Here is a 19,051-nt window from a genome sequence, read left to right on the forward strand (position 1 = left end):
TTTTTAAAAGTTTACAGAGATGCTATAACGTGCCCAAGATCCCAAAGGCAGTAACTGTGAAGGTCAAGATTCAAACCAGGACTCACAGGGCAACACTCATAACTGCCTTCTTGCCCAGATGAATATTTTCCTTCCTTTAAAAGTTGCTATTAGGTGCTGGGAAGGTGACTCAGTGGTAGAGCGCTTGACTTGCATGCCTGAAGTCCTGGGTTCGATTCCTCAGCACCACATAAGCAAAAAGAAAAAAAGCCAGAAGTGGCGCTGTGGCTCAAGTGGTAGAGAGCTAGCCTTGAGCTGAAGAGCTGAGGGATAGCACCCAGACCCAGAGTTCAGGCCCCACAACTGGACCCAAAAAATAAATAAATAAATAAATAAATAAAAGCTGCTGTTAATCCCTTCTGGTTACTGCCATTCCATTGACCTTAGCAACCTGACATTGAGTATTAACCATCAAGAGTTAGAATTTAGGGGTGACTACTTTAGGCCTCCTCCCCTGTTCCAACCTGCTCTGACAGGAGCTAGTCTCACTCCTGCCGGGCTCACCTGTTTTGGCTAGCAAGCCTGAATCAATCCTTTAATAAGATGCAATTAGCACTAACATGAACTCTTTTGTAGTTTTTAATTTCTGCCTGGGATATTTCACTTTGTTCTACCAGTGATGATTTTTTTAGAAATTGGTTATTATAAGAGTCTTCTCCAGCACTCTCCACAGTAGGTAAGTATTCAATAAAGACTGGGAATGTGGACTTCTTGGCAGACCTCTCCTACCCCACAGACATCTTCTCATTCCTTCACTGCACCAAGACTCCTAATTTTCCACATGAATTTTCCTCATTCAACACTCTAATTCTATCCAAGACAGACTTGTCACTTACCCGCTGGGCTGCAAAAAGCTGACTCTTCCTTGGGTGTTCTAATGCCTGGAACCCTGAATTATTTCTCTGTTACTCTCCTTTATAATGCTTGAATTTGAACACTTTATGACAGTAGGGTCAAATAAATAAGATAAATTGGGTGCAAAGTCTATTTCTCTTTATGGATTCTTGGAGAAGACAGTAATTGGGAAAGACATCTTAAGATCTAAGTTTTTCTCTGTTCTCAGGTTACTAGGTGGGGCCGGATATTACTAACAGGGGTGTATTATTTCAAGGAAGCCAGAACTTGTGCAAAAAAAAAAAAATCTGTAGCACATCTTACCAAACACTGTCATACTCAAATGAGATGACTATGCTTTGACAATCTGATAACTTAGGGATTGTGATGGGAAAAGTCTGAATAGAGATTTGACTTTCACAATAGTCAAAACACTGGAAGAGCCAGATGCCATTGGCTCACGCCTATAATCCTAGCTACTTGGGAAGCTGGGGTCTGAGGATCATGGTTCAAAGCCAGCCTGGGCAGGAAAGTCCATGAGACTCATCTTCAATTTACCACCAGAAAACCAGAAGTGGTGCTGTGGCTCAAGTGTACAGTACTCACCTTGAGCTGAAGAACTCAGGGACAGTGCCCAGGCCCAGAGCTCAAGCCCCACAACCAGCAAAAATAAATAAATAAAAACAAACACTGGAAGGTTCTAAACAGCTTAGTGCTAGTAAAGTAGTTCTGATTCAGTACGTAAGTTGTGTCATGCCAGACATAGTTCCCTGAGGATCTCACCAGAGTGAAGAATGATTGCATTAAACTTTCACAATTGGCAACCGGAAATAATTTTATCTGCCAAGTACAGTTGTTTCCATTTATACAACAAATAGAAGAATATATTGATAATGATCCATAGGTTTTTGTTTTTTCAATTTCTGTTTTTTGGTGGTTTTTTTGTTTGTTTGTTTTTGTTTTTGGGTGCAATTGTGGGGCCTGAATTCTGGGCCTGGGCGCTCTCCCTCAGCTCTTCAGCTCAAGGCTAGAGCTCCACCACTTGAGCCAAAGCACCACTCTGGCTTTTTTCTTTTTGCTTATGTGGTGCTGAGGAATCGAACCCAGGGCCTCATGCATGCAAGGCAAGCACTCTACCACTGAGCCACCTTCCCAGCCCCATGTTTTTTTCAATTTCTGTTGCATGGAGATCTTGGCAAGAGATTGATCACAGAGCTCCATCCCCAAGCCTATCCATACATTTGAACACATACACAGATCTCAGAGATCTGTCTCTTACTGGTTGTGTGACTTCATTTGAGCTTATTTCTGTTGTATCAGTACAATAGAAATCATAATACCCTTCCCACATAGTCAATGTGAGACTCAGTGAAGAGGAGCATATAAAATGGCTGTATAGAAGTAGCTATTATTATTTTATTATTATTATTAAGGTAAGTTGGACAAGGCATTATGAATAATCACAACCATCTTTATAGTAAGGATCACCAGTAAGTGAAGCTCTTGTTATCTGAATGCAAGCCTCTTTCCTGCCAAATAAATATGGAGGTCCTTTCTTCCTTCCTTCCTTTTTTTCTTCCTTCTCTTCTTCTCTCCCTTCCTTCATTTCTTCTTTTTCTTTCTTTCTTTTTTGTCCTTCTTTCTCTCTCTCTTCCTTCCTTCCTTCCTTTCTTTTCTTTCTTCCTTTCTGTTTCCCCTTTCTAGTATTGAGGATTGAACTCAGAGCTTTGTACTTTCTATTCTCTATGGCTCCACTGGATTTTTCTTTCTTTTTTTTGGGGGGGGGCAGTTTGGGGACTTTAACTCTGGACCTGGATGGGTGCTATCTGAATTTTTGTGTGCAAAGCTAGCACTCTACCATTTGAACCACAGATCTACTTCCAGCTTTTTGGTGGTTAATTAGAGATAAATCTCATGGAAGTCTTTAACAAGGCCTGTGAAAAATTCCTCAAGATCAACTCATAATGGGGAAGGAAGTTAGTGTAGTTATCCACCATCTTCTATCCATATTTGGTTGAGGAACACTTTTGGGTTGTTGCATCTCCAGCATTTCATTCTGACTTGTGAACTGGTCTGTCTTGTGATCCAGAAAAGAATGTTTAGAGAAAAAAAAACATGCAAAAAGTCACCTGCTATATGGGAAGTATATGCAGGAAACCTTTATGTAGGTCAAGGAGGGGTATGGGTAAGGTCCCAACAACTTTTACAACTGAGTATTAGATTACATTAGGAATAATGGTTAATTATTCATAGGTGTGATAATGATATTAACATTCATTAGAATTCCCCTAATTTTCAGGAGATGCCTGATGAAATACATAGGGGTTATATATTATGAGGATTATAATTATCAAATGATTCAGCAAAAATAGTGCTGGGGATCTAGCTCAATGGTACAATGTATGCTCAGCAGTCTATGCATTTGATTTCCAGTATCACGAAAAAGTGAAATACAGTAAACATAGCAAATATTAATGAACATTTACTGAACCCAGATAGGGGTAGATTTTATTTTTAAAAAAACCTGTTGAAGAAATGTATTTAGCAAATATTTATTGAGTATTTACTATGTGCCAAGTATTCTAAGTATCAGGAATGCTAGATCTAAGCCAATATGGTGGCTATGTCTCGAACTAGGGAAAATTGGCTTCTCAGGTCCCTCGACTGCCACCTGTGGAAAATTGTTATAATAACTCTACAAAGCTAAGATGTCTGCAAGATGAATGATGCTCCCTACTCTCCACAACATTAAGTGGATGCCATGGGAGACACTGAGATGTGTGAAACAAGGCTCCTTCACCAGCCTTAAATTCTAGAGTACAACATTCATTGTGATGGTCAGGAGCCCTGAGAGCCTTCTCTGGTGCTGAGGAGGGATTTCAGCAAGAAAAATGATAGCATGGTGCCCCTTCTGGAGAGTTAGGGAACTGATGTGAATATCAAAGGTGATAGCAATCCCCACCTAGAGCGCTCTTCTTTCCCATAACAGACAGAGGGGGAAAGATGAATGTTTCTTCTTTTCAAAAGTAGTTAAACCTAGTAGTTAACCTTTAAACCTGTCATTTAACTAGTTGGAATATTAATTGAATTCAGAGCTTGGGGTGTAGCTCAGTGTAGAGCACTTGTCTAGCACATGCAAGACATTGGTTCTTCCCCAGCACTATATAAGTCAAGCAAGGGTTCAATACTCCACAGCTTCCACAAGTAGTTTAGGCCCAGAGTGGGAGAGGAGGACCATCCTGGAGTTTGAAAATTCAAGAAATAGAGAGACCCATATGTTCCACACTTCTGCACTTTTGAAAAACGACCAGAAAGGGGTATCTAGGACTAGCAGTCATAACTTTCTGATTCATATGAATGTAAGAATTACAGAGGGCTGGGAGTCGTGCTCAAAAACAGAGCAAACACTTTACACACACACACACACACACACACACACACACATAAGGTTCTGGGTTCAACCCACCAACCCACCAACACACACACACACACATACACACACACGCATATGAACATGGGCGCAAATCACCTGGAAGCGTCTCTCAGAACCTTTCTTTTATTAGCTCTGATGGGAATCAGGAATCTCACCTTTAACAAGCCCCCAGGTGGTTCTGGTTGATCACTTTGAGGCCCCAACAATCCCACTGTTAGAAAAATGAAGGAGAAAGGAAGGAAACAGGCCTGACTTGATCTTCCACAGGGGAGGGTTATTTATTGAGATATAAGGGGCAGAGATTTCCCATGAGCTTGGAGACTGTGCAAAGAGATGGGCTCAGGAATGGGATTTAATGGGGTCTAGCAGGAAGGCAGAGGTTAATGAAAAAGCCACTAGGTCAAAGGAAGTGGAGGGCTTTTCAGTTGGGTCCACAATGGAATATTTACAGTCAGGCTTAGATAGATTGTCCTGCTAGGATCAGGCAGTCTGCACGCTATCTTTGGTGGCTTGCTTGGCATCTGTATTCACCCGAGAAAATGGTGGGGGGGTGGTGGTCAATCCTTCATATTCCATCTTTGGATACCTAGAAAGAATAGGCCAAGAGGGGAGAGGCAAGTCCTTCATATAGGGTCTTGGTATACATAGAAAGAATGGGCTGAGAGGGGAGCAACTCGGAGTTATGAGAACAAAGCAGATTCCCATCACCTACAATCCACGAGGACTACCAGATTTAGCAAATAAAAATACAACAGCTGGATGCCAGTGGCTCAGGCCTATAATCCTAGCCACTCAGGAGTCTAAGATCTGAGGATCACAGGTCAAAGCCAGCCTGGGGAGGAAAGTTCTGTGAGACTCTTATCCCCAATTAACCACTCAAAAACTGGAGATGGAGCTGTGGCTCAAAGTGACTGAGTTCTAGCTTGGAGTAAAAGAGCTCAGGGACCGTTCCCAGGGCCTGAGTTCAAGTTCAAGCCCCATGATTGACAACAACAACAAAAAAGGAAACTGTGAAACTGTTAAATTGCAGATACAAAACAAACCAAAAGAACTAAGGGTATAACCTTGCAGTAGGGAGCCTGACTAGCATTCAGGAGGCCAGGGCCTCCATCTCTAGCTTTAAGAAAGGGCAAAACAAAACCTGACAGTAACTCAGAGGTAAAGGCTCCTAGAACCTTTGACCTTTTCTCTAAAGCTGTCTGCCTCCACACTGATAAAAAGCTAGAAATTAGATTGTTTTTTTTTTTTTTTTGGTCAGTCATGGGGCCTGAACTCTGGGCCTGTGCACTGTCCCTCAGCTCTTCAGCTCAAGGCTAGCACTCTACCACTTGAGCCACAACACCACTTCTGGCTTTTTCTGCTTATGTGGTGCTGAGGAATCGAACCCAGGGCCTCATGCATGCGAGGCAAGCACTCTACCACTGAGCCACCTTCCCAGCCCTTGGAAATTAGATTGGTAGGCCTTTATTTCCCCAGCTTCCTCTTCCAACCAACTATAGACCCAAGTTGACCAGCCAGCACATAGGTCTGAAAAGGTAGCCGTGATGTGACCTTTCTGATGACCACTAGAGGTCCCTTCTCACCCACAGTGCTCCTGGAGCTAGTGTTAGAGCAGGTACTTCTTGGAACACATCTTTGCCAGTCACGGTCATGACTGGCTTATTCTGTACCAAGCAGTAAGGGAGGGGCTGAGGAGCAGATACAGCCTGAGGAAACCAGAATAAAAGGGCTTCCTCAGAAGAGGGGAGTGAGGCCCTCCAATATCAGTCTTTTATTTAATATGCATGCATGTATGTATGTATGTATGTATGTATGTATGTATGTATGTATGTATGTATGTATGTATGTATGTATTTTTGCTACTTCTGGGCTTGAACTCAGGGCTTGGGCACTGTCCCTGAGCTTTATTTGCTCAAGGCTAGCACTCTACCACTTGAGCTACAGTATCACTTCTGGCTTTTTTCAGTGTATGTGGTACTGAGGAATCAAACCCAAGGTATCATGCATGCTAGGCAAGCACTCTACCACTAAGCCACATTCTCAGCATCAGTCTTGAAGAAAGAATTTTCAAACAAGTGCCAGGGTACTCAAACTTCTTCCTTATCCCAAGGGAAAAACCCACAGGACATTCCACTACCTAATCAGGCAAACATGCAATTTCCTTTTGTGTATAGTTTGGTTTCCGAGACTGAAAGCTAATGAGGCTTTAGCTTCAGGAAACCTCATTTGCCTTGGTTCCTTCTAAAGGGCCTGACCCTAGTCACTGTATGCTTGTATTTTTTTTTGGTATTCTTTTCCTTAAAGACTCACCCATGCCCATGGAAACATCAGACCCCCAAGAGCCTGAATCTAGCTCTGACTGGCCAGGATACAGATTTTCAGAAGAGAGGAAATAAAGGGTGATGAGTTTCAAAGGAAAGTCTCCTGGAGATTGCTAAGAGGTTTCCTGTGGGATGAGGAAGGATTTATACAGCAGCCAAAGAACCTGGCAGCCACCTAATTTCTAAACAACCTGAAGTGGGGAGCCCCCTCCTCCTGACTGCTCAAAGCATTCTGTGGCCAGCAGGAGTTTGCCAAATCTTTAGAGGGAAGGTGGTTCATAGAGAACCGCCTGTACCATCCTGTTGGCTGCTTTCTGAATAAACAAATTATCTTGCCAACCATTGTGTAGGGAAAAAAAAAAAAACACCAAAATCTCAACTACAGTTCTGGAGCTGCTATGAGCTATGATGAGCTGTGAACTTTACAAAGGAATAAATGGTTAGCTAGAACTGAACCTGAACAAACAACCTGCTCTGAGTGACTTAGAGACTTAACTTGTTTTTAGAGAACCTCCTCTTGTCTTTCTTCATGTCTTAATCTATGAATAGCACAAAACCCCAGCATCAGAAAGACAGATATGAAGCTGTAAACCAGTGGTTTATACCTGTGATACTAGCTACTCAAAAGGCTGAAATCTGAGGACTGTGGTTTAAAGCCAGTCTTGGCAGGAAAAATCTTGAAACTCTGATCATCAGTTAGCCATCAAAAAGCCAGAAATGAAGGTGTGGTTTAAGTAGTAGAGAGAAGAAAAAAGATAAGCAAGAATGCAAGGCCCTGAGTTTAAACACCAGTAACACACACACACACACACACACACACACACACACACACACACACAGAGAGAGAGAGAGAGAGAGAGAGAGAGAGAGAGAGAGAGAGAGAGAGAGAGAGAGAGAGAGAGAGAGAGAGAGAGAGAGAGAGAGACTTGAAATCTGCTGTCCTGTGTTTGTGCTTAGCTGCTCTGTGAATAAATTCTGTCTGGAAAAACTCATTTCAGTGATTTGGCATACTGAGCGGTGGGCAAATGAACAATCTTGTGTGTGGGTTCTGGGTGCATTCTGGAATAAAAGCTAAAGCAATGCACACAAATTTAGAAGCAGGTGACTTAATGGAGCTAGAAGACTTTTGATTTTTGAAGGACAGTATGTTTCCATGGATAGAAACCTTCCAGCAACCTTGTGCTGGACCCAGCTTGCACACACTGGTAAGGACTGGGTACAAATCTCATCCTAACTCAGCATTTGATCACTTCCACTTTATAGCTTGAAATAATCTTAAGTGACAATATTTACATGGTTGTAACTTGTAACCACTAAAAGTCAGGGTTCTCCTTTCCATAACATCAATATGTCATCACCTGCATCTCACCTCAACCCCCCACCCTCCAACAGAGCTGGCAAGCACTCCTCCACAAAAGAGCACAAATGCACACTTGCCCTTTAGAGCTAGCTGTCCTCTTTGTTTGGTCATATGGACATCTTTAGTGTTTTTCTACTAATGACATCCTGGTCACAGACAGTGACCTCTCTCTTTCTCAAATTCTCTATTGTTCTTGACCCAGCACCAAGAGGCTCTCAGTGTCTCGGGAATTAAGTAGCCAATTGTGAGAGTTTCTGAAGCAAGAATATAGCGAGGGTAGCTGATTCATCCATCTTTCTACCAGAATGGCAGTATTGTCTAAAAGGAAATCATGTTAAGATTTGAGTGAAATCTATTTTTTTTGTCTCTTTATAGTGTTAGGGAACAATCCCACAGCCTTGGTTATGATAAGCAAGTACTCTACCACTGAGCTCTACCCCCAGTCCTCACCAATGTTCTTTCAAGAAACTCAAAGGCTTTCCTGAGTTCTCACAAATGTCCATTCTGTTCCTCTGGCATACCATACTGCTCAGGCTAGACTCAACAATGAATGATATAGCTCAGCCTGAATACTCTAAGTTGCAATATATTACATGGGAGAGAAGAGGGAGGGGACTGATATTTGTGTACCAACTGCACATTAGTTCGTCCAATGGAAAATATTTTTTGGAGGGGGTTTGGCAGTGTAGCTGTAGAGTGCTTTCTTATTATAATAATAAGCACAATAGATTTCTTTATAGTTGATACTCAATGTCTCCAAAAGTGCTTGACAAGTAGTAATATTTGTTAGGCAAAGAAAATCTTGTTTTAATGTATACAAGGCCCAGAATGAGAAAGAAGGGAGAGGAGAGAAGAGAAAGGAAGAGAGAGAAAAAAGGAAGGAAGAGGGAGGAAGGAACAGAGGGAAAGAGGAAAGAAGAAGGGAAGGAAGGAAGGAAGGAAATTAGACTGGTGTGTGGCTCAAGTGATAGTGTTTTCCTAGCAAACATGCCCTGAGTTCAATCCCCAGTATTGAGGAGATAGAGAAAAGGCAAAGGAAGGAGGAAGGAAGAGAGGGATGAAGGAAGAAAGGAAATTGCTTTCCTAGCAAACATGCCCGTAGTTCAATTCCCAGTATTGATTGGAGAGAGAGAGAGAGACAGAGACAGAGACAGAGACAGAGACAGAGAGGAGAGACAGAGAGAGACAGAGGGAGACAGAGAGGGTGGGAGAGAGAGGAGAGTTAAGTAATGAAATATTTTGTTAATAATTTAAAGAAATTTTAATTAAATGACATGGCTGAACTTCCCAGGAGAAGCAATCCCTCTCCTCCTTCCCTCATCTAAGCCTGTGCCCCTCCAGGCAACTTGTTTTATTTATTTTTTGTCAGTTATGGGGCTTGAATTCTAGGCCTGGGCACCATGCCTCAGCTCTTCAGCTCAACGCTAGCACTCTACCATTTGAGCCACAGCGCCACTTCCAATTTTCTGGTGGGTTATTGGAGATAAGAGTCTCACAGACTTTTCTGCCTGGGCTGGCTTTGAACAGTGATCCTCAGATCTCAGCCTTCTGAGTAGCTAGGATTATGGACATAAGCCATCGATGGTTGACTTTGTTTAAGATTTTTAACTCTTTCTTTAATGGCTTTACCTTTTAGATTGCTTACTATAATAATGAGCTTACTATAATAATGAGCACAGCCATTTGTTTTATACCTGGATCCTCAATGCCTTTTAATGCTTGACAGATGGTAATTTTTTTTGGGGGGGGGGTGCCAGTCGTGGGGCCTGAACTCTGGGCCTGGGCGCTGTCCCTCAGCTCTTCAGCTCAAGGCTAGCACTCCACCACTTGAGCCACAGCACCACTTCCGGCTTTTTTCTTTTTGCTTATGTGGTGCTGAAGAATCGAACCCAGGGTCTCATGCATGCAAGGCAAGCGCTCTACCACTGAACCACCTTCCCAGCCCCCAGATGGTAATATTTTGAGAGGGTTAAAAACCAAGCAAACATAAAACTTAACACCTTTCTTTCTTCTGTGCTGAGGATTGAACCCAGATCTCCAGCCCTGATTGTTTCTCACCTTATTAACAGACTTCCTGTTATGAGAGATGAGGATTTAATGTACTAATCATACTTCCCCTTTCACCTCCTGAACTGTTTCCCAGTAAGGTTTTGTCAAGATTTGTAGTTCCCATGTATGGTGTATAACATGTGAACACCGTTATATGTTATAGACTGTGATAGACAATTTGCTCCAGGAAAGTTAGAATGAACTTGTGACTTTAAATGAGCATCATTATTCCACAATACTGTGAAATTCCAGAAATTATGTAATCACTTAATCACAATCAAAAAAAAAAAAAAGAACCTCAGGGAAGGTAGGGAGGGAAGGGATGGTAGGGGGAAAACAATGGAGGGGGTAACAATGTTCAAGAGGAAGTGTACTCATTACCTCACTCATGTAACTGTAACCCTCTGTATAGTATCTTTACAATAAAAAAAAAAAGATTTGTAGTTCCTTCATAATACAGATATGTCTTATTTCTGGTTCCCTGACTCCAGTCATGTTCAGGTTGTAGATTGAATCTTGATTTTGGAGCAGATTTGTCTGAGTTGAGGACCCATACTTTCACTGCACACTCAGGGGTTTTGCACTGAGCACTTTCAGAACAGAGGGTCCTTCTGCCTCACTTTAAAATAATAATAATAATAATAAGCACTGAGAAATGGATTTTAAACTAGAGGCCATCTTGGGCCAACACCTTCTAAGATACAACAGACTCAGAGGCAGGATAGATGAAGGGAAATGATGCTAAAACCCTCAGTGTTCCTCTCATCCGAAGCCTGCACCTATGTCTTTTCTGGCCTTGCCTTACTAATTAATTTCCTTGGTCTCTACCTCAATACACCCTAAAATTCTTTAGAGGAGGGAGTATACAGTCACAAAACCCAGGGTCCTGGGAGAATTCCTTGGAATTTTACTGGCTCTCTAACACAGTGAGACTCAGCTGGTTTATTAAATTAAGTTTAAAAGGTACAACTGGGGGGTGTGGCTCAGTTGTGCTGTTTGCTTTGTACATAGGAGGCACTGAGTTCCATCTCTTGCATTGCTTTGAGTAGTATAGTTCAGAGGCATTAGAAAAACAAAAAACAAAAAAACCCTACCCACAGTCCAGCTTTAGATTGGCCATCTGTCCCTCCCTTAGGTGAATTCCTGCCCTCTCCTTCTCCACAATAGGGATGCTTTGGGCTTAAGAAACAAAAAGATGATCTGGTTTTCAGCTACTATTTTGGGATTAAAACAGCCCAAGTGTCCCCTGTGTATACCCAGAAGCAAGCACAGTGGTTGCTGAACACAGTCCTGGCGTAAGTCCGGGTGTGGGTTACACTAAAGAAAGTCACTGATAGTGTCTTAGGTCAGAGGCTGTGAAAGAAACACAGGGAGGGCCTTTGTTTTCCAAAAGCTGCTGGCTGGCACTGTGTACACAACACAAGCTCTGTGTACGTTGGTGCTTTCTGCAGATCTCTTGTTTGTGTCCATTTCTGCCTAGTTCCCGAAGTAGACAAGCTTTGCTTGTTGTTTATCTATACTTCCTTGTCTCTGGCCACTCCCACTGTTTGTTTTGAAAGGTTCTTGCGGGCTGTGTGGCTCTGAGGGATTAAATTTACAGGTCTTGTAATAATCAGACTTGTGGATTTGGGCAGCACCCAGAACAGATGGCAGAACTTAGTTCAGGACTCTACAGTTTTCTGTAATCTTGCCACCTGCCAGAACCCCAACAACTAGTCTCTGCTCTGCCTTGGCCCCAGACCCAGCCTTGTGGTTCAAGATAGGCATCTATCTCTTGATAGATGACCCATATTATGGGCAGAGCAGTCAGTCTGCACATCCTGGTCCTTACTCATCAGCAGGGGGAACCTAGCAGTGTTTTCTGTGTTGCTCTATACTTAGAGACAATTCCTCCTGCTAGAGCAGCATGATAGGAAGTATTCCTTGTCATCCATAGATTTGAATTGCATAAATGTATGATTTAGACTTGAGCACCATTAATTCATTATTACAGTTAGTCAAGAGTAACAGGGAAATCTAGAATGGCTTTAAAGATGCAAATTTGTTTCTCTCTCTCTCTTTTAATGCTAGTCCTGAGGATCAAACTCAGGGCCTGGGCACTGTCCCTGAGCTTTTGTGCTCAAGGCTGGTACTCTACCACTTGAGCCACAGCCCCACTTTTGGTGTTTGGTGTTTTGAGTTTGTTTGTTTGTTTTTTTTTGGTGGAGTGCTTATGTGGAGATAAAAGTCTTACAGACTTTTCTGCTCAGCCTGGCTTCGAATCCTTAGATATCAGCCTCCTGAGCAGCTAGGGTTAAGGTGTGAGCTATAGGCACCCGGCTTTGTCTCATATTTAAAAAGTCCAAAATTAGTCTAGGACTAGTGTGGCAACCTTTGTCCCTGCCATAGGAAGAAAAAAACAATTTCCCATGCTGGTCAGCTGAAGGAGATGAAAGAAACACCAGCTTTGTAATAAAGGACACCAGGCTTACTCAGGACCAAGCTTACTTAGACCTTGAACCCATCTTCAATGCCCAGCATGAATGTAAGTTCTGTAATAAGTACATAGAAACTGCTTTTGCAAAAAACAAACAACACAATCAACCCCCAAATCTTATTTGGGCCCATGGGTTAATTAAAAACAGAATAAAAGTTTGACATCCCTGCTTCCATTTTGCATTTATTTCCTTTACTCTGAGTATCTCTGTTTTGCAAACACCTTGGGTTCCAGAAAGAACAGGGCTGATAGATAACATCTTTATGACAGGAGATGAAATCAAACTACCCCTAAGGAAAGGAATAGAAGAATCTGGCAGGACAGAGAACCCCCAATGAGGACAATTATAGTGAGATTGTACTTCTGAGCAGGCTAACCATCTCATGGGAGCCAGATTGCCCTCCTCAAGTGATGACAAAGACAATAACTTCTCTGAATGCCTGGCAGAACCAGAACAGAGATTATGATAAACAGGTCACCCTGTAGCTAGGACTGTTTATTTGCTTATTCTTTTACTTACTGGTGGTACTGAGGTTTGAAGTTTTGAGTCAATAAATTTTGATTAACCTGTCATACAGCTATCATCTGCTTTGTGTGTGGGTATATGTGTATGCACTCATGTGTGTGTGCCAGTCCCTGAGCTCTTTTGCTCAAGGCTAGTGCTTTACCACTCCAGCCACAGCACTATTTTCTGGCTTTTTGGTCATTAAGAGTTTCATGGACTTTCCTGCCTGGGGTTGGCTTTGAACTGTGTTCCTCAGATCTCAGCCTCCTGAGTAGTTAAGATTGTACATGTAGCTCACGTCTATAGTGAGTGACTGGCAGTGACTCCATTTATAAAACAGCAGTTTGCTCCCATTTTGAGTCAAATGCTGAGGCAGAATGACTCTACATTTTGTTTGTGCATGTAAACAACCACCATCTGTTCCACACAAGATTACTATCTATGATGAACTTATCAAATTAAAACAAGAACACATGGACCTGTGGGTGTTTCAAACCCATATCTTACAAACCAGGCCCATGAGCTTATCCAATACACTAGATCAAGGGATGATGCAGCCCCCTCCCCTGGATCATATAAATGGAGGGACACCTAACACTGGGGTACAGTGGCACTCACTCATCTATCAACAGATCAGCAGGAGCATATATTACAGATTGCCAGGCAATAAACCCTGACTCTGTTTCCTGGATTTCAGCTACCCATGATTCCTTGCTTGACACTGGATCCAGCAAGCTTGGAAGTAGCTCTGTGCTTTGAACCGTAATCACACCTGGACCTGGCTCTGCTTTTGGAAACCTGTGTACCTCAACAGTTCTGTGACTGTGTTATGTTTATGTTTTACCTAACCAGCCACAGTAATCCCTCCATCTGTATCAGTTCTATGCTCTTGCCTATAGCAAGACCTTTTAAATTGTATGTATGTATATATGTATGTATGTATCTGTTTGTTTGTTTATGCTTGTACTGAGGCTTGAACTCCACATACCTTGCACTCTTGCTCACCTTCTTCACTCAAGGATGGTGCTCTACCATTTGAGCTACCCCTCCACTTCTGGCTTTTTACTAGTTAGCCAGAGGTAAGAGTCTCTCAGATTTGTTTGCCTAGGCTGACTCCAAATCTTTTTTTTTTTTTTGGGGGGGGGGTCCGGTCGTGGGGCCTGAACTCTGGGCCTGGGCGCTGTCCCTCAGCTCTTCAGCTCAAGGCTAGCGCTCTACCACTTGAGTCACAGCACCACTTCCGGCTTTTTTCTTTTTGCTTATGTGGTGCTGAGGAATCGAACCCAGGGCCTCAGGCATGCAAGGCAAGCGCTCTACCACTGAGCCACCTTCCCAGCCCCCTGACTCCAAATCTTAATCCTCAGATTTCAGCTTCCTGAGAAACTAGGATTATAGGCATGAGCCACCAGTGCCTAGCAATAAGGACCTTTGAACCCTACAACTTTTCTGTGGCCATTCTATAGCCTGTGTATTATTGTGAAGTATAACTAGTGATCTAAGTGTTAATATTAGTAATCAAAGATTAAAACAAGAGAACCTGCTTGCCATTAGTTCACAGCTCTCAAATGACATCAGTAGAACTTGGTAAATTAATGTCCATTAAATGGATATAACTTGTGAATTAATTGTTGCCCAATAAATTCTGACATGATAGAAAGACACAGGCTAAGTTCTGACAAACTGTGCTCACAACAAAGTAGTACCAGAACTCAATGAGAAGACACCTAAATGGCATCCATTGAAGAATTGCTTGCTGGCTTGCTTGTTTGCTTGTGCTTGGGAGGATAAAACATCTGTTTTTATGCAGAAGAAATTGAATTTTTTCTGCATTTTCTAAGACTCTATCAGATTGTGTGCTGTTGAATTTTTGCATCAGTCCAGAATGTTACTAAAGGGTTTTTGTTTGCTTTCTCTTCAAGCATGAATTGTGTCAGCTTTGTAACCAAATGTGTCCCTTGTAAGCCACAGGGTGCTTACTGCTTCATTTTTGCTTCATTTCAGTGATGTTGCTGTGATTTTGGTCTTTTTCTTGACATTAAAATGTATCAGTTTAGCCAGGCATGGTAGCTCACACCTGTAATCCTAGCTACTCCGGGAGGCTGAGATGTGAGGATCAAGGTTCGAAGCCAACCCAGACAGGAAAGTTCATGAGACTCTTATCTTCAATAAACTATAAAACTACAAAACAAAAACAAAAAAAAAAGTGGAAGTGGTGCTGTGGCTCAGAGTGGTAGAGTGCTAGCCTTGAGAAGAGAGCTCAGGGACAGCGCTCAGGCCCTGAGTTTAAGCCCTATGACTGACCAAAAACAAAAAACTGACCAAAACCAAAAACAGGTGTGGTAGTCACATCTATAGCTGTAGCATTACTTATGAATTATTTATATTTACATGCTTAAGAAAAATCTTGCAAACCTAGTGTGGTGTTGCATGCATGCCTGTAATCCCAGCATTCAGGAATCTGAGACAAGGAGAATTACAAATTTGAGGCTAGCTTAGGATCCAATAATGAGACCCTTCTCAAGAAAACAAACAAAAAAACTTTAGACAATCTTTTGACCTATTAATATCCAGATATAGATATATGATGCTTTTCTATTAACTTGAAAGGGCTACTCTTAAGACATCAGTAAATTCATTGGCTGATACCTTTTCAAGATGTGTTTTGCTATGTAGCCCAGGATGACCTTGAACTTATCTGTTGTTCAAACTCTCAGTCCTCTTGCCTCTGCCTCCTGAGTGCTGGGGTTTCAATAAAGCCTTGCATAATTGTGGATGGAAAAAATGCTAGCAGTTAGTAATGCATTTTTTATGCATTTAGTACTTATAACTGAAAATATCTTTGTCAGCTGTGATGGCAATTAAAAGTGATTTTAAAAATAATCTGAAATTGGAAACATACTTATGACTCACTGCATCACAAATTGTTAAGCCAATACTTTTTTAAATGGTGAAATCTGTGCTTTTTCAATTGTATGAAGAATGAAAATGTTTGACCTGTAAGAAATTAAGTTAAAAATTTATTTGCTTGCTGGGTGTCTGTAGTTCATGCCTATAATCCTAGCTACTCAAGAGGCTGAGATCTGAGGATTGAGAGTCAAAGTCAGCCTGGGCAGAAAAGTCAGTGAAATTTTTTTTTCTTTGAACCACAATTTTCATAGATCTCAGCCTCCTGAGTAGCTAGGATTACAGGAATGAGCCACGGTGCCCAGCAATTTGTTATATTTTTATGAACTTGCTAACGGATACGATCAAAGAGCAGGACCAGAATGGAATCACCAAGAGGTCTTAGGAGAAAACACATTTCTTGTTAACTCTCCATTGTTTTCTTTTTTTCTTTTTCTTTTTTTTTTTTTTTTGTCAGTCGTGAGGCATGAACTCTGGGCCTGGGTGCTATCCCTCAGCTATTCAGCTCAAGGCTAGCGCTCTACCACTTGAGCCACAGCACCACTTCCTGTTTTTTCTGCTTATGTGTTGCTGAGGAATCAAACCCAGGGCCTCATGCATGCAAGGCAAGCGCTCTACCACTGAGCCACCTTCCCAGACCCTCAGTGAAACTTTTATCTCCAATTAATTACCAAAAATGCTGAAAGTAGAGCTATGGCTCAAATGGTAGCATACTAGCCTTGACCAAAAAAGCCCTGGAACAGCATCTAGGCCCTTGAGTTCAAGCCCCAGGATGCACACACACACACACACACACACACACACACACACACACACACACACACACACACACACACACACACACACACACACACACACACACACATCCAAGCAAGACATTTCAAAACAAAAAAGTAGGAGATGGAAAAATAACATTCAGTCAGGAAGTCTAAATCCATGAGTCTAAGAGTTAGGCAAAACAGTTAGAGATATTACAAATTAGGATCCACACATTTGAACAAGGAAGAAGGGCTGCTGTGTGGTTGTGTGACTCACCTTCAGCTGTCAGAACCTAAAGAGAGAAAAGTAGGCCATTACCTAAGCAGTTCATCAATGGGGTACCTGAGTCTGATCAGGAACTGTGTTGGAGGGCTGCTTCAGTGCACAGAGCAGGGTGCAGAGTGTTAATATGAGGTGATGGCTTGGTGCAGAGTGTGGGAGTCTAAGCCAGACAAGGAAGGGGTCTATGCCTGGTGATCATGTGACAGTGTCAGAGTCCAGGCAGGGTAATTTGGGCCTTGATGTGGGAGCACCAAGGAAATCACCATGCATGGGCCTAAAATAGTTTTTTATGGGCTGGGATTGTAGTTCAGTGGTACATATGAAACTTTGACTTCAGTCTACAGCACTAAAGAAATACACACACACACACACACACGAATTTGTTTATGTCATTTTTCTGAAAGAATGTGATTTTTCAAAAAATATACCTTAACAGTAACAGTATCAAATTTTTCTCCTTCATAGTACAGACAAATGCCCAGGGGGAAACATACAAAATATGTTTAAGGGTTAAGGTAAACTTGATGAAAATGTGTCATATACATATATGGAAATATCACAATGAATTGCCTTTGTGCAATTAAGTTAACATCAACAAGACTATATTTGTAAGATATTACCTGATATACATCTGCACGAATGCTAGACACCAAATTAATCATACAACACTGATTACTTCTACTATGCATTGTTTTTCTAATATATAAGTTTGGATGTACCTTGAAGGGATTTGTCATGTTAAAATAATAAGAATAATAATAAGGAAAAGAGCAGAGTGCTGGTGGCTCACCTGTAATTCTAGCTACTTAAGAGGCTGAAATCTGAGGATCCAATTCAACAGCAGCCTGGGCAAAAAAGTCCCTGAGACTTTTATGTCCAATTAATTGCCAAAAAGGTGAATATGGAGTTGTGGCTCAAGTGACAGAACATCAGCCTAGTGTGAAAAAGCTGAAGGACAATACCCAGGCTCTAAGTTCAAGCCCTAGTGCCAGCACTAAATAAATGAGTAAATAAGTAAGCAAATAAATATAATTTTATTACTACTTAAAGAATATATGAAATGAGTAAACTGCAAACTTCCAGACTACCTCACCTTACAATATCTATTCACCACTTTCTTCACCAATGACTATCTCAAGGCAGTTAGTCACTGCAGATTTCCAGAATTTTCTGGGACTCTTTAGCAAAGAACTTTGAAATACCTTGTGTTTCCACATTTTCTACTTTTTTTCTTCCCCCAGATGCTAGAGGTTGAGCCCAGGGCCTTGCCCAGGCTAGGCAAGCTCCAGCTCCAGCTGCAATGATTCTCAGGACTTGACTTCCTGGTTATCCAAGACAATCAGCACTCAGCATCACATGAATTCAGAGTCTTGCACATCTAAGCAAGCACTCTACCACTAAGGTATAACCACAACCTCCTTGCTTCCTTTTCATGTTCCCTGTGGCCACACAGATGCTGCCTCAGGACTGCAATCGGGCCTGAGTTGCTTTATTTCCTGCCTTCTTGGAAGCCATGCTTGCAAGCATGGTGGCAGGGGAAGCTGTGCCAAATTAGATTCTAATGATTAAGAATCTAGGTACCATGGGCTGGGAAGTTGGCTCAGTGGTAGAAGCGCTTGCCTTGCAAGCCTGAGGCCCTGGGTTCGATTCCTCAGCACCACATAAGCAAAAGGAAAAAAGCCGGAAGTGGTGCTGTGGCTCAAGTGGTAGAGCGCTAGCCTTGAGCTGAAGAGCTGAGGGACAGCGCCCAGGCCCAGAGTTCAGGCCCCACGACTGGACCCCAAAAAAAAAAGAATCTAGGTACCAGAAAGCCACAGGGCACTATCTGAATATGTCAAAGTGAACAATTTTTGTTTCCTGTTTCCCCAACGCTCATCCTGTCATAGGGTGGACTCTCTAATCCTTTCCTTTTCCAAAAGTCATCTGTGGGACATTTTTGCATGATTTTCTTCTATATCTGAATGAAAGAGGATTTTACAGACACAGGAAATGCCATATTGGGCCAGAACAATGAGTCAACAGTCCCATAACTCTTTTGTTTTTGTTTTTTTTTTTGCAGAGCTGAGGATGGGACTCAGGGCCTTGCACT

At 42.0% G+C, this 19,051-nt stretch overlaps 1 protein-coding gene across 3 annotated transcripts in view; it reads right to left on the reverse strand.

Annotated features, from left to right (window-relative positions):
- The window catches only part of Tmigd1 (transmembrane and immunoglobulin domain containing 1), a 38,042-nt gene extending 21,004 nt beyond the window's left edge, over positions 1 to 17,038 (reverse strand). The window contains exon 1 of one of the 3 annotated variants that reach the window (XM_070027404.1): positions 17,023 to 17,038. The gene's annotated coding sequence lies outside the window, so the exon portion shown is untranslated. Of the gene's footprint in view, positions 1 to 875; positions 916 to 17,022 lie in introns of those variants that run through there. The other 2 variants (XM_070027401.1, XM_070027403.1) reach the window with 2 other exon arrangements.
- Between the last annotated feature and the right edge of the window lie 2,013 nt (positions 17,039 to 19,051).

Source organism: Dipodomys merriami, unplaced genomic scaffold (genome assembly GCF_024711535.1).
Source record: "Dipodomys merriami isolate MVZ:Mamm:240054 unplaced genomic scaffold, mDipMer1.0.p SCAF_19, whole genome shotgun sequence".
Lineage (NCBI taxonomy): Eukaryota > Metazoa > Chordata > Mammalia > Rodentia > Heteromyidae > Dipodomys > Dipodomys merriami.